General features: G+C 53.0%; 1 long non-coding RNA gene across 2 annotated transcripts in view; it reads left to right on the forward strand.

The window, feature by feature from the left end:
• The first annotated feature begins 1,368 nt into the window (after positions 1-1,368).
• Positions 1,369-19,808, forward strand: part of LOC145716001 (uncharacterized) — a 24,678-nt gene continuing 6,238 nt past the window's right edge. Inside the window, exons 1-2 of one of the 2 annotated variants that reach the window (XR_014138342.1) lie at positions 1,369-1,530; positions 17,149-17,305. This is a non-coding gene — a long non-coding RNA (uncharacterized LOC145716001). Of the gene's footprint in view, positions 1,531-2,460; positions 2,712-17,148; positions 17,306-19,808 lie in introns of those variants that run through there. The other variant, XR_014138343.1, reaches the window with a different exon arrangement.

Consider the following 19,808-nt stretch of genomic DNA (forward strand, 5'->3'; position numbering starts at 1 on the left):
TTGCCCCTCCCCTCTGCTGGGCTCTTTGTGCAGGAAGCAGCCCCACAGCTGTGTGCAGCACCTGGAGCAGGAGAAAAGTGACAGAATGTGTATGAACCAGGAAGAAGGGGACAAGGAAAGGGGGCAGCGCCCACCATGCAGGTGGCTCCTAGGAATGACTTGGGGGCACACAGTGGGGCTGCAGTGACCTGGAAGCCGGAAGGGCCCTTGCAGGCAGCAGGGAGCACGCGACCTTAGCACTCTGGCCCTGGGCGCAGAGCTGAGCTGGATTCGCCTCAGGGGCTGGAGGAAGCACGTCCGGTCACCATGCTGAGCGCATGTTGTACTCAAGGAGCCATGCTAGGTGGCCTTCCCAAAGAACTTGCTTGCTAATAGTAAAGTCAGATGGGACATTTGCCCTGACTTGGAAAAGCAAGCTGACTTCCCCAGCAAGCATCCACTGACCTTTCTTGCCTACCAGGCAGGTGCAGTGAATCAGACAGCCACAGCCCCACCGTCCGGGAGCTCAGATTCCAGCGGGGGAGCTGACCACAGGTGAATAAGGACAGACAGGTGAGGAGATGGTGTCTGTCCATCGGTGGCCTGGTGACTCCTCGTCCCAGCCACGCAGCAGGATGACCCTTAGTGGTGCAGCCTGGGGCAGCACGGGGAGGGGAGACAGGAGCAGGTAGGCTGTGCGGCCTGTGGGCAGCAGGGGTGTCTGCTTGTCCGTAGACAAGCTTAGACGCGGGTGATAAAGGCACATGGCGCACCTGGGGTGGGGGAGGAGGCCCTGTGCAAATGCCGTGGTAGCCAAGTGTTTGCAGGGGACAACGTGGGAAGAGAAAGTCCTGGAATTATGGCCGAATTCTCCCTCGTTACCCCCCGCTCTTGCCCCAGGAGAAGAGTGAAGCACAACACTTGCCTTTCCTGTTGGAGGGTAACTCCTAGAAGAGCATAAGCCAGGATGCCCTGAGCTTTGTCCCCCTCCTCACGGCACGCTCCTAGCAGACGGCAGCTCTGGGACACCCAGTGAGCTGGTCCTGCCACCGCTTTGATCCTGGGACCCGGGGCGCGGTGACGGGAGACCGTGGGGCGTGTGGTGGGACAGCTCTGAGGTCCCCGCGCCGTGTGCACACGGCGGTGCCGTCGTGGTTGTTGGCTGTGCATGCCCGTCGTCCGCAGATCACACAGCCGCCGCGTCCACCCTGCACTCTTTCTACCGCGCAGCACCCCCGTGTTTCATGGGGCTGTCATGAATATGCCCCGTCTTCTGCCTCCTGGGTCCTCCCAGAGCCAGAGAGCGGACCCTGGTGCCCGTCTGCAATCACGCTGCGCCGAGGCCGTGGCTCGGAGCCGCCCCCCGCGCGCTCCACACGTGCACACTCTTCCCACGCGTCCCCAGCGCCTACTGAACACGCTGAGTATTTCTGTGTAGAAGCCATGTGCACTGGTATTTTTGGGAGGCAGCTTTTGATGCTTTAGCTTGGGGCATGGAGTAGAAACCTAAACACATCAATCAGCAAATCATCGCATTATCGAAGAATGAAGGTATGAAGGTGTTTTGGGGGGTACTAATTAATTTCTGACATGAGTGGGTGCCAGCGTAGTTTATAATGGTGATTTCAGAAACCATCGCCGAAGGTGCTGCGTGCCATTTTTGCTCTAGCTAATGCTGATGAATCACCGCGTTTTCCGTTCTAATGGGAATGTGGGTGGTCCCTGTCCAGAAAGCAAACACTGGGATGACAAGCAAGTGTCACTGGTGCCTTTTTGTAGTCCTGAGAAACGAGTGGCTGCATGCGGACCGCAAGTCAACGCACTGTCAGCGCAGAGTTCTCCTGGAGGCGTGGGGGTGCTCTGCGTGGTCGGCCATGAGGCCGTCGGGCCGGGGGTGAGGCTGGGGTCGTGCCGTGCAGACACCCCCTCCGGGCAGCCCTCAGGGCACTGGCACAGGGATGGAGCCTCAGCTTCCGAGGGCTCGGTCGCTGGAGAGAGCCGGGTCTCTCTGTAGTTGGGTTCTTGAGGCGAGCAGACCTCTCGTAGCCAGATGGTGACCCAGGTCCGGGACAGAGCCCAGCGCCCCCTAGAGAGGCAGCCCTGGCCTAGCCGCGGGCTTGGCAAGCAGGATGGAGAGGGTGGGCTGGGCCTGGCTATGTCCTGCCAGGGTGCTGGTGCTAAGCGTCTGCTAGGCAGGGCTGTGGATGGAGGGGACGGCTGTGGGCAGCCTCGCTGGGAGCTGCTGTGGGGGTGGAGGCATGTTCCTTGCAGCAGCTGCTGAGAAGCCGACCCTTGGATGAGGCTCGGAGCGGCATCCCTGGCGCCCGGGGGCAACATGGGGCCATGGGTCCAAGGATGTGGGTCTGCAGGGCCTGGGGGACATGATGGTGTGGCTGGGGGACGTCCTGCTACACGTGCACATGATCCGGGCGGGGATGCTCAGGAAGCGTGAGGGAGGACAGTGCCAGGAGCTCCTAGGAGGGCAGGGTGCTGGGCTGCGCTCTGGGACGAGGGGCGTTCGTGGAGACCTCACCTGTCTGTGCTACGTGGCTCCACCCCCCTGGTGGGCCTGTCCTGTAGGGAGCCTCAGACACTTGCTTTCAGACCCAGAATGAGAGAGAGGAGGTGCTGCTGCTGGTGTCCGAGCCGACCCTTTAAATGTGCTTTCCTTCAACCGCCTGGCATCCTCACCACAGTCCCTGAGGTTACAGAGGTGTCGGCCCGCAGGGAAGGTGAGTTACTTCTCCAGGGTTGTACAGCCAGGAGAAGGGGGTGCGGGCGTGGGTCAGGGCCTGCCGATCCAGGTGACGTGTTTTCTCTGACCACCAGGGAGGATCTTACCCGTCCCATGTACTTTGGTCACTTGATTAAAAAGAAGGGAAACCAGGGGTGCCTGGCTGGCACAGTTGGTTGAATGTCCACCTCCTGGTTTCAGCTTAGGTCATGGTCTCAGGGTTGTGGGATCGAGCCCCGTGTCAGGCTCTGTGCTCTGTGGGGGGCCGGCTTGAGATGCCCTCTCCCTCTGCCCCTCCCCCTGCTCGTGCTCTCGCTCTCTTTCAAATAAATAAATAAAATCTTTAAAACAAAATAAAAGAGGGGAAACCATAAAAATGCCTGGGTGAGTGGGGATGTTCCTGCGTTTTAAGGCTGTGAGGCGGATAAACAAGTTAGTACCCGGGAAACACTTTGGAGATTGGCACATAGTGAGTGCGCAGTGCTCGCTACACATTCTAGCTGCCCCTCGCTTCTTACCGTTTTAATGTGTCTGTCCCCGACATGGGGTCCAGGCATTTTCACTGAGCTGAGTCTTCTGCTTCTGTCTCACCCTTCTTACATAAATTATTCCCAAAAATGTCATCTGTGATATCCAGTTTTAGTTTCAATACATCGAAGAAAGCACTCAGACACCGGTAAGCTGTCTGACTACAGAATCCTTCTAGGTTGTGTGGACCGACCCCCGACCTCTCCCACAGCCTCTGCCTCCCCCTGCGCCCCCGGGGCTGGGCGGCAGGACTCCGTGCCCCCCCACGTCTCCATCTCTGTACGTGTCTGCAGCCCTCTGGGCACTTCCTTCACACCATTCCCAGTGCTTAATTCTTCCAGTTGTTTCTAATCTGCTATAAAATTGCCAACTGAGATGTTTATTTCAACAGTCATAAGTTTTATTTCTAGGCATTTTATTTGGTTCTTTTAAAAACATTCCTGGTAAATTTTGGTGGTCTTTTTTGCTTGATCATTTTTTATTCCAGCTTTCATTTCTTTGAGTAATTTAAAGATTCTCATGGCTGAAGTCATTGGAGTTCTCACTCTGGGGTTCCTTCTTCTGGCCGGCTCTCACTCAGAGGCACTGTAGTCAGTGTGAATTTCACCCTGTTTTAGTACAAGCCCCTTACGGGGCTGCTCTGAAGCTGTAGGAATCCTGAGCGCCTGGCCTGGGGGTGCATTCTTCTAGAGAGTTTGCCTCCTCTGCAAAATGCCCGGGGCTGCCAATGACTAGGACCTCTAGTTAAATTCTTGGCCTAGGATTTCCCGGTCCAGGATACCAGCAGTATAAATTCAAACGCAGACTTCTGTGAGGACCAGGGTAGGATACAGATTCCCAGGTAGACTGCTCTCTGCTCCGAGCCATGGCTGAGATAAACACGTGTCTCTATACCAGCTCATTCTTTTAATGAGAAAGTGGCCCTTTGGGAGTCTAGACTTTTGCAAAGGTCCCAATCCCGATGCTCTACCTTTTGTGGGCCTCATGCCTATTTCCTGTTCACTGTGTGGTCTGTAGATTCCCAGTGGAGACAGATATGGAAAGGGCAGCTGTAGCTTACATTTCTGGCTTCAACAACAGCTTTAGTTTTTGCTCCTGATCATATTGTTTTATTTTCCTGAAAGCACAACTGTGCATTTAAAAATATAGATAAGTGTTTTATGGAAACATAATTTTTTTCAAGATGCTTAATTAGCTGTATTGTTAGAATCAGAAGTCCCAGAATCTATGAATTTGATAAATGAAACTGTTGAAAAACACAGTGAAAGAGAAAAATAATCTTTTTAAAAAATATTTATTTATTTATTTGAGAGAGAGAGAGAGTGCGCACAAACAGGGAGAGGGGCAGAGGGAGAGAGAGAACCTCAAACAGACTCTCTGCTGAGTGCGGAGCCCGATGCGGGGCTCGATCTCACAACCCTGAGATCATGGCATTTGCTGAGAGCAAGAGTTAGATGCTTAACCAACTGAGCCACCCTGGTGTCCCCATGAGAAAAATAATCTTAAACCCTTCACTTCTTTCCTGGGCTTCACATATAGACATCAGACTGGCTTGTGGCCCTGTTACTGAGATCTCTCCTGGGCATCTCAGGAGCAGCACAATCCAAAACTCTGTTTTTTCTCTTACTCATCAGTGAATGATACCACCATCCTTAGAGATATCAGGGTGAGTTTATCCGTCAGGATCAAGAGACCACACCAGGTGTTTCAGAAAGAGGGCATTTCATACAGCAGATGGGGAGTTCAGGCCAAAGGGGGCTGCTGGTATGACACGGATCTTCTCCTCCCGGGAGCGGCTTGCACCCCACATGTGGTGATGTTCTAGGAACCTCGCAGCCTGGGTGTGGGGGAATGGCTGGTGTTTGTGCAGCAGGCCCCTCGTGGCTGAGATGCCACGGTGAGTGTTCATATGGGGAAGGTGCACTCACGCTCTGCTGCGTCTCAGCAGTCCACCGGCGTGCCTGCCTTGCTTTGCTTTTGCTCTCTTCTTGCCAAGCCTGATCTCGGGGCCACGATGGAAGCCACTGTCCAGACGCTGATGCAGTTGTGTCTCTGACCATCCACACACCTGGGCAGCGTGGACCAGCGGGCATAAGCTCTCCTTCCAGACACTGCTGCATGGGGTACCTCCTGTCGGCGCCGTGTCTGGGCAGGGCTGTCTGTAAGCTCAGGGCGGGTGTTCCTCCCTCGGGATCAGAGGATTATCCCCAGAGCAGAACCAGTGCAGCCACCGCATGAGGAACCTGCTCCACTTTCAGGACCTGCTGGGGCCCCATTTTGTTTGGAATGCACAGAATTCCCACTTGATGTTAGATGTGTCTGCCCTCCTGACGGCGTGGTGGATCAGATGACACACGTGCTCTGATGTGCAGGACTCGGCGCACGGCATCTGCCTCCCACGGTCAGGGTCCAGTCCTGCCCACCAGGGTCCAGGAGCCAGCCAGGAGCTGTTTCCTCACAGCAGGGTGATGGCCACGTGTACGTGGGCACTGCTTGGCCACAGGATTCTAGGTCTGGCCTAGGACTCTGCCATGGGGCTCGCCGGAGGCTCTACACTGTGGTCTTGTTTGGCCTGGAAACTGCAAGCACCAGCGGGGCCCTGTGCCTGGACCTCCAGCAGAACGCCTCTTGGTTCAAGCTCCACTTAGGTGTCAGCCTGACAGGTCGCTGGGTTAGAGCCCCATGGTCAGCATGTCGTCTATTGCCTCCCTGATTCAAAAGGGCCACCAAAAGTTGGGCCTCCTAGTGGTGAAGATACCGCAACATGGTCCAGATGGCTAGACACTTAGGAATGTCACTTAGGCGGTGGCACTGGGGTTCCACAGGCCTTCTCCCCACCCCGTGCACCTGCCTTTCACTCTCCCTGCGACACAGCGTTTGGATGAGATCACCAGGTGCCACCTGGGTCATGGGGTGGAAACCAGCTAGTTAGATATAAGGAGTTACTAACTATGACAGAAGACTTACTCATACCTGATATAAGGTAACTTGCTCTGGCACCCTAGGACTCAGTCGGGGACCCAGGGAGGGGAAGTGGAGGGAGCGGGTGCAGACCGTGCTGGGACATCAGGGGAGGGGCTGGGTGCACGCTGCTGGACGTCCAGGGAAGGTGGGGTGCACGAGGTTATAGATGACGGGGGGGTAGGGGAAGGGGGGACGCACAAGGCCGGACGTCGGGGGGTGGTACATGCCGCTGGACGGCGGGGGGGGCGGCACACGTGGCAGGGTGGCAGGGAAGGGGGTAGGAGAGGGGGGTTGCACGCCGCTGGATGGTGGGGGGTGCACGTGGCTGGACAGCGGGGGGCAGTCCTGGGCAGGCAGTAGGCCACCCTTGGTGTCAGGTGGTCACAGCAGTCACAGCAGGGCGTGGTGTGCCCTGGAGTGTGGAGGGAGCGAGACCCCCGGGGCTGTGGGCAGGGTGCAGAGCGGCCATGCAGGGGCCTGTGGAGGGAACCAGAATGCCAGCCTGGGCGTGAGGTCTCACACACCGGGCTGTGTGGGCAGGAAGCCTCGGCACCAGTTCTGTGTCAGCACTGTAGGAAGGTTGTTGCCAGGCTGAGGCAGCGGGATCGTAGAGAGACAAGGGTCTGGGGCCCATTCAGGGGCTGAGCTCCCTGGCACTCTCACCGCACACCACTCACGGACCCCATTGCAGTGGAGCCCCGTGGTTTATCACAGAGCGGGGTGTGAAGGGCGCATGCGAGCATGCTCTGAGCCAGGAAGGGCCGGGGCGCGAGGATTGCGGGCTTAGTGGGCCGGTCAGTCCCGCTCTCAGAGACTGCCCTTTCCTGTCATGTCTCCTTTGAAGTGCACACCATCCTTAGCTCCCGGCCCTACAGAAACAGGCAGGGCGGGGACTGGATTTGGGGCAAGGCGTGCCCACTCTGGATGGGGTTCTGGTGGGGAGCTGTGAGCACCGATGTGGGCTTGCCAGGGCAGGAACTGTTGTCCTGGCTGCTGATGGACCTGGCTGCTGGCGACCCCTCCAGACTGGTTCTGGGAGAAGATGTCCCCCCCCCCCCACCCCGATCCGTGTCTCAGAGGCCAGGGGCTGTGTTGTTGTGCATCCCTGGCCCCAGCACGTCAGATGGCAGCCCTTGGTGTCACTGATGAAGTTTGTCATGATCCGCTGTCGTTCTCCAAGAGCTTCTTCCTGCTACGCAGGCCCAAGCGGGGACTCGGTGGGATCTGATAAAATCAGCATGCCAGCATCTTTCAAGACTTCGATGGTGATCCAAGCTCTCCATTCCCACTGGTGTTGCAGAGTTGCCTTTGGTGACCATTCTGAGAGGGAAGGGGACTTCCAGGGGCTTCCATCGTTCTTCCCATCATTGTTGGCTCTGCTGTAGGTGGGATCCTGCCCGCCCCCGCCTGCCCCTTCCCTTGATACGTTCAGGAATCTGGTGATTGCTGCAGGTTGGTCCACCAGCCCTCTTTGAGGTGGATTGGGGCTACAAGTCCATAGGTCTGGCTGTTGGCCAGTGGTACCCCCTGGGCTCATCATGGGCTCTCGCAGGTCTGGAGCCTTCCGTCCCTTTCCTGTGGTGCTACCGTCCTAGACCTAGGGAAGGCTTGGAGGAAAACCTCATCTATTCTGTAGCAGTGTTACAGAGTCCTTCCTCAAGGGGGCCTGGGTCCCCCGAAGAGCAGGGGCTGTGGGTCTGCGAACCTGTCCTAGGTTAAGCACTGCATGGGAGGTGGGGGCTCTTCACTGGTGGCTCAAGGCGGGTTTCTGCCCAGGGCCAAGTCGTGCCAGTTACATAGATCAGGGGGTACTGGGGCGCTTGACTGGATCTCTTCTTCCTTTACCCACTGCCAGAGAGCCACCTGGGCTAACATGCTCTGATCAGCCCTTGGTTCCTGTGCCTGCCTTGTCTCTGGAGATCGCAGCCAGTCCTCCTCCCCACCCATCCTTGTCCTTGTGGTCAGGGAGCTCAGGGCTTCTCGGGGTGTAGGAGCCGTCACACCAGTGCTGGGAGACGAGGGGACAGGCCAGACCCTGCTCCGTCGTCAGTCTGCCCTCCTGTGCACCGGGGTCTATGATTCATACACTGCGTGCCCTAAAGCATGTGAAGGCTAGGGCAGAAAGGCATTTTTAGGCACAGCTCCAAGCTCTCCCTGTCCCAGGTGACTGCTTAGTGGAGCTGGATTGCTCTTCATCCTTCTCAGCCTGTGCCAGACACAGAGATGGTTGAACTCTAAAAATAGCCCTCGGATTCCGAATGCGCCCACTGCATCCTGCTCCCAGAGCCCGGCCGAAGCCTCCTCCCCGTCCGGCTGGGGATCAGATTATGTCCCCAGCCAGGGCACTGTTAGCCCTTTAGCTGAGCTGGCTGGAGCAGCTATTCAGGCTTACAAAGGCCCTAATCTCCTTTGAATTCCTCTAAGGCCGGACTCAGTAATCCCTTACAGTGAGCGGCACACTCCGCGGGCACAGTTGGCAGCCTCAGGCAGGCCTCTTCCATTCATTGGACCTGATTATCTTTTTATCTCATTAAGTGCCTTCAGCTTGCGTGTTCCATGTGAAAAACAGACAGTGGCCTCCAATTGGCCTTCGGGACACAGCTTGGTATTTTCTTTTCCGAAGCCACGGACTGTTGACGAGTCAGGCCACCGCGTTTCCTGTCTGACTAGGGCACTGATGACCCACAAGAGCATGGGGCAGCCAGTTAACTTCATGGGCCTCAGTCTCCTGGTTCACAGAACGGAGGGGTGAGGTTCCTGTGCGTGGCGTGGGCCTTCCCTTCTCGCTCACGTGACTGCGTTCTCATGGTTTGCGCCCTGAGCTTGCTTTCTTGCGATGGTGGGCCTGCCCTCCCGGGGCTCCCGGGGCTCGAGGTCGTTACAACAGTGATCCGGGCGCTACAGGACCTCCCTTCAGGATGCACTCAGACATAGAGAGAAGAGTGGAATGCCTTGCTGGTTATTACAGCGTTTCCTTCTAAAGATCGGGGTTTCCTTCTTAAAAGCACCTTAGTTTCTTTGATAGCTGCTGGATTTGCGTTGAATGCTCTGTTGAGACTCATGCAGATATGGAAATCCTCCGAGTTTCAGAACCAATTTGCATGTCTCGATGGGCAAACTCCAGCATTTCTTACTCAGTACTGTTTACCTTCAATTTCATCTGCTTCTGAGGATTTGGAGAGTTTCTGATAATGCCTACCGTGTTCCTTGGACCCAAGGCGCACTCTTCATGCAGCAGATTTTGCAGCTTTTCACATTTCTAGGGTGGGTGATGTTGGCGGGTGCCCAGAATACACACGATGTCACTTTCTGGTCTTTCTCAGGGTGATTTCTAGGGGTTACGTTTCTCAATAAGGAACTTTGGATTCACCTTGGACCCATCAAATTTTCATAGTAAGTTCTGGTAACAAAACTTTATAATCTTTCAGAAAATCCAGATAAATTTTCCATATGCTAGAAATTTCCTCACTTTTTTTCCTTTTGTTCACCAGTTTTCAGAAAAATGTACGGTTCTCTGCATTTTGCAAGCGTACCTAGTGCGGTTCTCTTTTTGTCTTACACGGACTTGTGTGCTGCTGCCGAGTTGTCATTCCCGTCACTGTTTATTTCTGCAGGTGTGACCTGCCTGGTGGGAACCACCCTGGCCTCCCCGTCCCGTGGCACGTCCCCAGTTGTGTTCGGCAGCTCCCTCGTCTGCCCACCCTGGAGAGCCTTTGCTCGCCATTTACTCAGGCCCCGTGCACGGTGCAAATGGAACAAGGTCTGAACGCGCTGCGCCCGTGGTGTCCCTGTGCCTTGTGGACCCCGTGGTGGGCCATGGCGGTTCTGGAGGCTGTGCGCCTTCCGGCCACCGTGGGAGCCGCACGGCAGGAGTGCGCATCCGGGGCTTCTAGAATGGACACTAAGGGTCATCTTCTCCCGCTGTCTGCCTGGTGGTTTTGTGGCCATGACCCTGTCTTGCCAGTGTGTAATGCTCCTGACTTGTGTCCTGGCTGCCAGCCTCTTTCCTGATTCAGCCCGTCTTACACACTGATGCCAGATCGTCTGCTCTCAAGTGCGGCGCAGGGCCTAGTGTTTTTGCATTGATGGAACGTGTCCTCTCCCTGCCAGGCACCGTGTCCTCACTCAGAGTTGTCAGCCTCCACCCTGTTATCTAGAGCAGACCCTCCATAGTCCTCAGCTAGTCTTCAGGACCCTTCCTGGTCCATCCCAGTAGGGCGTCAAACCTCATTTCTTATGGCTTTCATTCATTTTACCATATCCCAAATTGAAATCCTCCAAAGCCACTGGGACCTTAATCCTACCTGCGGAAAGCCTTATGTCCATTTCCACGTGCCCCAGTCCCCCTTGGGGCTGCAGCTAAATAATCCCCTCCCCATGGGAAGGCAATCTTCCCTGCAGCACTTCACCTGGATCTCTCTTAAGGCATTTGCCGATCTTGTCCTTATATTATTTCCCCTTCGATCATGTTTGGCATCCTTGTGGGCAATGTCTGTATCTGACTCAACTTTGTCTTCCCATTACCAAGTGGAAGCAAGCACAGACACAAATGATTATAGCCAGAGGCTAGATGGTTTATAAGTCAGCTTATTGCGACCTAACAACACCCACAAAATCTCAGTGGCATGTTGGCCGTTGTCACTTGTGGCTTGAGGGAATCCCTGCTCTGTCCCTGAAAAAGCGCACCCCCCCATGGGAATTAGGACCTTTGACCCTGCGCAGCCCAGAGTTAGGGGCACAGGAAACACAAGGGTCCTGTGGGTCCTGGGGGAAGAGCAAGTGGACTCAGCCCTGCTCTCGTTCCTGGTTCCCAGGGCTGTGGGTTCTCGTGTTAGGGACACAGTATCATGTAGAAGTACACATTCCCCAGGCCTGTGTGTTCTTGTGTTGGGGACATAGAACCACATAGCAGGAGTCCACGGTCTATGGAGTTGTCCTGGGCCTTGTGGGCCTAACTGTGTCCCGGTGGGTATGATGGGGCTCTGGAATGAGTGACACTTGGTCCCTTGCTGTCCCCTGGTCCACCTGTCAGGTCCCAGAAGCATGGCCACAGCAGTGTTTTAAAATGCATGTGATTCTCTGGAAGCCTGAGATTCTTCCCAGGAAGCCCCTGCTCTACCCTTTCTGTCATTGCCACTCCAGCACGTCCTCCAAGTCATGTATCTTCAGCTTGACCTGCCGCTGAGCCCTTTGTCCCTTCCTGCCACTCAGCCGGCAGCCCGCCATGTTGCCAAGCATCTGGGCTGGCCCGGTGTCCCTAGATGTACAGCATGTCGGCTGCAGGATAAAGAGGCCTTCAGGCATTGTGCCTCTTCCTTTGTGGGTGTAGGATGCAGCTTCTGCAGAATACTGGACCTCACACCTCGCCAGGTTGGCAGGTCCTGAGTCTCTGCGGGGTATCTCCCACCCGCTTGCTGGGGTCTGCTGCACGCAGCGTGATGTCATCGCTGTCCTGGCTCAGGGCAGGGTTCTGCAGGGTGTCAGATGCCTCTGGAGCATATTATGATAGCAGGCCAGAGCGCTAACAGCCCTGCAGCAAAACCACATGCAGTTCTCCTCTCACAGGAGATGTGGATGGTTTGCAGTCCTCTGTCTTCACTGGGATAGGAAAATAGGCATTTGGAAGTCAGTGTCTACATGTCACATACCTGCGGCTGGTGGAGTTATTCTAACAGAGACTTAGGTCTGGCACTCCAGCTGTGAGCAGGGTGCCTGCTCTTTTGAGCTTAGAGTAGCCCACAGACCCTCCCCAGGACCCCACTGACTTTGTGCAGAGGCCAGATGGCCAATTCAACAAGGCCCTTCCATGCCCTTGATCCTTAACATAGACACACGTCTCCACTGCTTATGATGGGGTGGGGCATCAGCGTCAGCCCCATTTTACACTCACGGACCATGGAGATGAGCACTGGCTGGATCTGCAGACCCACAAGATCTGTTGTGACCAGGCTTTGTCTAGGATTTTATTTATTACCTGCCCCCCTAATGTCTCTACCTTAATAAGGGACAGGACACTTTAGATCTCAGACCCTGTGTTCAGTAGGCCTTGAACTGTTGGGTATTACCTTTGCCCAGTGTATGACCACCAACTAAGGGGCAGTAGGTCTTCTTGGGTGCACACTGGGCTAATCATCACTGTAGGCACTTGCCCTGGTGTTACGGGTTCCTAGTTCCTGGGGATCTGGCCATGTTTTCTGTCAGTGGCTTTTAGGTCTGAAATCTACTCAGACCAGAGCTGGGTGAGGGGTCATGACTTTTAATAGGGTGACTTCCCTCAGCTTCCTGCTCATCCATTCCTGTTTCCTTTGAATTGGTATGTATGTATGTATGTATGCATGCATGTATTAGGCAGGCAGTGCTCTGTTGAGGGACCATCTGTTTTGCTCCTAGGAATGCTATCTCTTGTTATCTGTTGCCACAACTCGGCCAGTTGGCCTTCCTTGCCTGGCACGCTGCCTTGTTGGTCGTTATGATAATTGCTACCCCTGACTTCTGGCAGTCACATACCATCTCCAGGCCGCTATTGCTGTGGGGCCAGGTTTAGCTGCCGAAATCAGGAGTGGCCACAAAGCTCATTATCAGTAAGTCACACTTTGTGACCACCTCTCCTAAGAGTGGAATCATTGGGTTATCTGGTAAGTGAATGCTCAACTGCCAAAATGTTTTCCAAAATGTACTGTGTTACACTATGTCCAGCAATCTGCAAGAGACCCATTGTTCTACATCTTTGCCAATACTTGGTACTGTTGATCTTTTTAAAATTAAATTTTAGCCATTCCAGTAGGTATGTAGTACATCTCATTTTGGTTTTATTTTGCCTTTCTCCAGTTACCATTGATGTTGAGCATCCTTTCTGGTGATTGCTGACCATTCATGTTTTCTTTTATGAATTGTCTGATTCAATCTTCTGCCATTTTTAAAAATTGGGTTATTTGTGTTACTAAGTTGCGAGAGTTCTTTATATATTCTGGATACAAGCCCTTTGTCAGATATATGTATTGGAATATTTTCTTCCAGTTTTTTTTGTTTTTTTTTAATTTATTTGCGAGAGAGAGAATGAGAGACAGAGAACATGAGAGGGAGGAGGGTCAGAGGGAGAAGCAGACTCCCTGCCGAGCAGGGAGCCTGATGTGGGACTCGATCCCGGGACTCCAGGATCATGACCTGAGCCGAAGGCAGTCGCTTAACCAACTGAGCCACCCAGGCGCCCTTTTCTTCCAGTTTTGTTTCATTTTTTTTTTTTCTCTTTTAAAAAAGATTTTATTTACTTATTTATTTGAGAGAGAGACAGAGAGAGAGAGAGAGAGAGAGAGAATGAGCAGGGGGAGCAGCAGAGGGAGATGGACAAGCAGACTCCCCACTGAGCAGGGAGCCTGACCCGGGGCTCCATCCCAGGACCCTAAGATCATGACCTGAGCCGAAGGCAGACACTTAACTGACTGAGACACCCAGGCGCCCCTTGTTTCATTTTTTTCCATGGTGTCTTTCCAAGTTTTTAATTTTGTGAAATTCAGTGTCTTTTGGTAGATAGACATTCTTAATTTTAACGTGGTCTATGTTACCAGTCTTTTCTGTTATGATTAGTGTTTTATTCTGCCCTGTTTAAGAAATCTTTGCTTATCCCAAGGTTGTGAGGATATTCTACTATGTATTATAGAAAAGATTTGTATTATTTTGTTTTTTACATTTTAATCTTCAGTCTGTTTGGAATTGATTTCTGGGTATGTTGTGAGATAGGATACAAATTCATTTTTCTCATGAATATACAATTGATGCAGCATCTTTTACTGGAAAGACCATCCTTTGTCCACTTCAGTGCAGTGGCATTTTTGTTATAAGTCAGCTGACCATCGTTGTAAGGTCTCTTTCTAGATTGCATTTTCTTTCTCTGGTCTATTTATTTGTGATCCAGTACCAAATTAATTACAGATTTGTAAATCAGCCAGTTTTGTTCTTCTTCATGACTGTTTTGTTGACTATGTGGGCAGTTCACATTTCCATGTAAATTTTAGAACTTTAGAAGCGGGTTGTTGGCTTCTACCCAAAAAGCCTTTTGGAACTTTAGTTAAGATTCATGGACCCATGGGACGCCTGGGTGGCTCAGTCATTAAGCGTCTGCCTTTGGCTCAGGTCATGATCCCAGGGTCCTGGGATCGAGTCCCACATTGGGCTCCCTGCTCAGTGGGAAGCCTGCTTCTCCCTCTCCCACTCCCCCTGCTTATGTTCCCTCTCTCGCTGTGTCTCTCTCTGTCAAATAAATAAATAAAATCTTAAAAAAAAAAATTCATGGACCCTTTACAGCAGTGAAGCTGTCTATGAACATGGTATACCCCTCCATGTATAGGCCTTTACTTTCTCTCAGCAGTGGTCTTCATTCTGCCATGTACAGGTCTTGCACTTCTTTAGTTTGAGATTTATTGGATACTTGATTTTTTTTTAAAGATTTTATTTATTTATTTGAGAGTGAGAGAGAGAGCATGAGAACGGGGAGGGTCAGAGGGAGAAGCAGACTCCCCACTGAGCAGGGAGCCCGATGCAGAACTCGATCCTGGGACTCCAGGATCATGACCTAAGCCGAAGGCAGTTGCTCAACTGACTGAGCCACCCAGGTGCCCTGGATACTTGATTTTTTAATGTGATTATTAATGTTTTTTAAAATTTTCTAAATTTTTCGGGCGCCTGGGTGGCTCAGTTGGTTAAGCGACTGCCTTCGGCTCAGGTCATGATCCTGGAGTCCCTGGATCAAGTCCCGCATCAGGCTTCCTGCTCGGCAGGGAGTCTGCTTCTCCCTCTGACCCTCCTCCCTCTCATGCTCTCTGTCTCTCATTCTCTCTCTCTCAAATAAATAAATAAATAAATAAATCTTTAAAATTTTCTAAATTTTTGTTGCTAATCTACAGATACCCAATTAATTTTTATATATCACCTTGGTGTTCAGCAATTTTGCTAAATTCCCTGTTTTGTTTCTAACAGTATAGATTGTCTTAAGTTTTCTACATACATCGTCATTAACAAGTAGTGATGTTTTAATTTCTTCTCCCATTCTTAAACCTTTACTTTTTCCTCGCCACACGAAGTAGTCAGGACCTCTAGTATAGTGTTAACTAGAAGCGGCAATGCAAAGCATTCTTGTCTAATTACTGTTCTCAAGGTGAAAGCATTTAATATCTCACCCCCAACTGCTACGTTTGCTGGGTGAGGAAGAAGTTACAGGGAAAGACTTACTTTCCTGACGCCTGAGCAGAGTTCCCCAGAGAAGGAGTTTGTTCTGTGGGGACTCTGCCACCAGCCCGTTCTCCCATAGACAAGCTGTATGTACCTCCCCTTGCAGAGGAGCCTCACTTGGTTCTCACACTGGGTAGCTCCATCCCTGTTCAGATTAGGTGGTTCTTTCTCGTGTCATTTAGGGAGACACATTATCATCTGTGTCTGTACAGGGTGGGTGTTTCAGCCTTCATTTCTTCTTTCTGCCTCAGTGTTGCCAGCCCTCTCTTCAGGTGGATATTCTCGGATTTTAGGGGTGACACCAAGGCCTCACAGGCTCTGCAGAAACACCGGGTGCCTGGAAGGTTCCACAGGAAAATTAGTTTCTTATGTAGAAAAGCCAGGGCATGTTGCATTTTCCTAGGTGAAACGGGAAGGCTAACATGAATTATATACACATGGCTCAGCAAACGGCATGTGAGATGAGCGCCAGGATCGGATCCGAGACCCCGGTGGAAAGCCTGCCCCCTACCCATCCTCTGATCATGGGTGATGATGGTGAAGCCAGGCATCTGCCCGTCGTGTACACTGATGATGGCTTGGCTGCTCAGCTGGTGTTTGGACTGAAGGGCCACAGAGCTGAGAAATGGGACACTTCCCGGTGTGGATGCGGCCCTCTCGTGTTCTTACTTCACGCGGGAAATTCGCAGTGTTCTCCCTTGTTCTGCATTTCCTTTATGGTCCTCACTCAGTGTCGGCTGTGATTTAGTGTTGAAACCTGTTCCTTGTTTTACCATCATGTACTAAAGGCCTTTAGAAGGGAAAGTGTGTAGCGCATACGCAGTTTGGAACTAAATGGAAATCACATTTGAAAGGATTTGTGTTTAGGAATTCATGATTAAGTTTTTATCACATAATGTTAAATCTGATTTTTTTTGTTTGTTTTATTTCTCTTTTTGTTTTACTGAAACATTGTGTAGAGGGGCAGTGACCTGGCTCCTGGCATGTTCCCTGAAGACAGGTATCCCTGGTCTTTCTTACCTAAGCTTAGTGTTCTTATCCACACCGTGGCATTTGAAACTGCTCTGTGAATACAGATTCCGGGAGCATCTTGAAAATCAAGCGTCGGGACTCTGAGATGGGTGGTGAGCAGCCACCGTTGTCTGTGGGAGACGCTGTGTCCGTGCGGCACCTTCGGGCACTGGGCTGCTGTCTGCCTGGAGAACCAGGACAGTGGCAGGACAGCGCCGTGTACGCGCCGGGGGGCGGGGTTCCCCACACGCTCCCGCCTTAGCGCCCTCGGCTCTGGTGGCGCCCTGGCCAGGCGCTGAGTTCCTGTGGGCGGGGCCCTCCTGCCCCTGGGCCCACCTTCGCCCCGAGCTGCACTCATGGTGTTTGTGTCTGCAGCACACCCACCCCCTCATTTTGCTCCCTGTTTTGAAGAACCGTTGAGGAAGGACGGAAGGAAATCGATTTTGAGGAAAATTAAATTTTCTTCTGAAGCAGAATGATGGCTGTGCCACGGGAGGCAGGGGTCAGGCGGCTGCTGGTGGGGAGCTGTAGCTGTTCTCGCGAGCTCCAGGTCTGTGCCCCTCGCTCTGCCGGCTCTCGGCGGCCCGCGGTGCTCAATATTTTAAAGAGCGGTGTGCCCTGCCACCGCTATTTTAAAGGGGGTGTGCTGTGCTGTCTGGATTGTGGCCACGTACCACGCTCTGTTGACATTGCCCTCTGTTGCTCAGCTTCAGACAGCAAAGTCCTGACGTGCGCAGCCGTGTGGAGGATGCCGAAGGAGCTGGAGCCGGGCAGCCACGAGTCCCCCGACGATTCATCAAGCACCGCGCACAGCCTGGAGCTGCTCTGTCACCTGGACAACACGGCCCACGGCAGCACAGCCTGGTAGGGCTCTGCATGTTTCAGACGCCATGGCGAGCCTGGAGGCTCGAGCGCGCGTGCACACACTCCTGTTCCTGGGCGCGCGGCTCACACTCGGAGCCCTGCTTTCTTGTGAAAAGATCGTATAGATGGCTGGCTTTCTCTCTCTCTCCCTCTCTCTCTCCCCCACTTCCTTCCTTCCTTCCTTTCCTGTTTCTCAGTCTCAGTTCTTCTCCAGATTAGGTACATCACGGAAACTCTGTTGCCGTGAAGGAGCCTGTGTGCGGGTGTCCTTTCCATCTAAATCTGTGCTGCCAGGTCCCTGCCAGGACGAGGGTGAAGTTGGGTGCTGGAGAGCACTTAAGTGTCCTGTTGCTCTTTAGCTTCGTAAATACACTTCCATTCAGCAATCTTAAGTGTAAATTGATTGATTTCTTACTTTAGGCTGAAGGCTTGTAATTTCTTCTTTTGTAGACTGAGTAAGGATGTGCTGTGTGCACACCGTGTGGTTCCCCGAGCCCTGCACATCTTTATCCTTGCGTGTGTCTCCTCCGCATGTCATGTGTGCCAGGGGATGGAGATGCCACCAGCGCCCATCAGGGCTGCCTGGCCCGTCGCTGCCCACGTGTTGTGGCCGAGGCTTGGCGGCACTCACCTCCATACCCGGTGGGAGCCTCCTCAGAGCACTGAAGCCTCGGCACATTCAAAAGGCTGTGCTTTCTAGAAGGGACTGTGGGAGCATAATGTTGGTATGGGTGTTTATAACAGTAATTATTGTTTTACTTAGTGTAGTAACACTTCCGTGTGTGCACACAAGTGTGCATATGTGAGAAAGAGCTCTAGCCTCTGTATACCCACTTCTGTTTGGGCCAAATATACCAATTAAATAAGTTTAATCCAACACGTATTTATTAAGCACCTGCTGCATGCACCTGCCAGACTCCAGGGATGCCAGTGTGATGGGTCAGGGACCCGGCCTCAAGGAGTCATGCGTGATCTCCCAGGGGAGACCCCCAGGGTAAAGATCTGAGTGACACCGGGCAGGCTGTGGCATGCACTGCGATCATTAGGAACTCCGTGCCATGGGCCCCCCGCGGAAAGAGTTATTCATTTTTACCAGTGGAATCGAAGAGGGATTTGCTTAGGAACGACGTGTGGAGCTGGGACCAATGCAGTTTCCGTGGCAGCAGCGGGTCTTGGAGCGGCAAAGGGAGCAGAGCTGTGGGTCGGCACCATCTGTGGCCCTGGAAGGCCTTTGTGCGCTCGTTTGCGGGCGGTGTGTTTTCATGGGTGCCAGGCTGCTGTTCTCCACACGGAGGTGTCAGACCCTGTCTGCAGGAAAAGGAGACGCACAGCAGCCCTGCATCTCATGAGGGGTTGCGAGAGTGCAGAGCGAGCCTGGAACGTGTGCAGACAGACGCACACGTGTGCACATGAGTGTAGTATGTACGTGAGTGCCAGGAGATAGACTGGCACGGGGGGAGCAGGGAAGACACAGTGCAGACCAGCAGCAACTTTGGGGAGGTCAGATGGCATCAGTGACTTTGGTGAGTGCACAGATGGGCTGAGCTCAGAGGAGCAGCGGAGGGGCTGCTGGTCCACTTCCCCAACTCCCACCTGGGTTCAGATACTCCATCCAGTGTTCCATCAGAGGAGTGGTCACCTCTGTCTACATGTGCTTGTCAGAAAATGAATGTCCTTGAAATGTTCAGTCTGGGTCACACCCCCATGATCACAATCCTATCATCACAACCCGGTGATCACACCCCCGTAATCCTGTTCTTATCATCACACACTCAGTGATCACACCCCAGTGATCACACCCATGATCGCACCCCTGTGATCACAATCCTATCATCACACCCCCAGTGATCACACACTCGGTGATCACACCCATGATTGCACCCCCATGATCATATTCCTGTCCTTACACCTCCGGTGATCAGACACTTGGTGATCACACCCATGAGCATATTCCTATCATCACTTCCTCGGTGATCACACCTCCGGAATCATATTCCTATCATCACACCCCCAGTAATCATACATTTGGTGATCACACACCAGTGATCATAACCCTAGTGACCACATGCTCCGTGATCACACCCATGATCACTCCCCCATAATCATATTCCTATCGTCACACCCCTGGTGATCACACGCTCTGTGATTGCACCACTTTGATTGATTGCACGCACAGGGTCACGCCACTGATCATATTCCTATCATCATACCTCCAGGACTCACACCACTGGTGATCACACCCCCTGTGATTGCACCCCCCGTGATCGCAGCCCCCCATGATCACACCCCCGTGATCACACCGCCATGATTGCACCCCCTTGATCTCACCCCTTTGATTGCATCCCCTGATCACACCCCTGTGATCACACCCCCATGATCGCACCCCCATGATCTCATCCCCGTGTTTGCACCCCCCCGCCGTGATCATACCCCCGTGATTGCACTCCCCTGATCTCACCCCCATGATCGGATCCCTCCCTGCGATCACACCCCCGTGATTGCA

Source organism: Leptonychotes weddellii, chromosome 10, assembly GCF_054177405.1.
Source record: "Leptonychotes weddellii isolate Sample4059 chromosome 10, ASM5417740v2, whole genome shotgun sequence".
Classification (NCBI taxonomy): domain Eukaryota; kingdom Metazoa; phylum Chordata; class Mammalia; order Carnivora; family Phocidae; genus Leptonychotes; species Leptonychotes weddellii.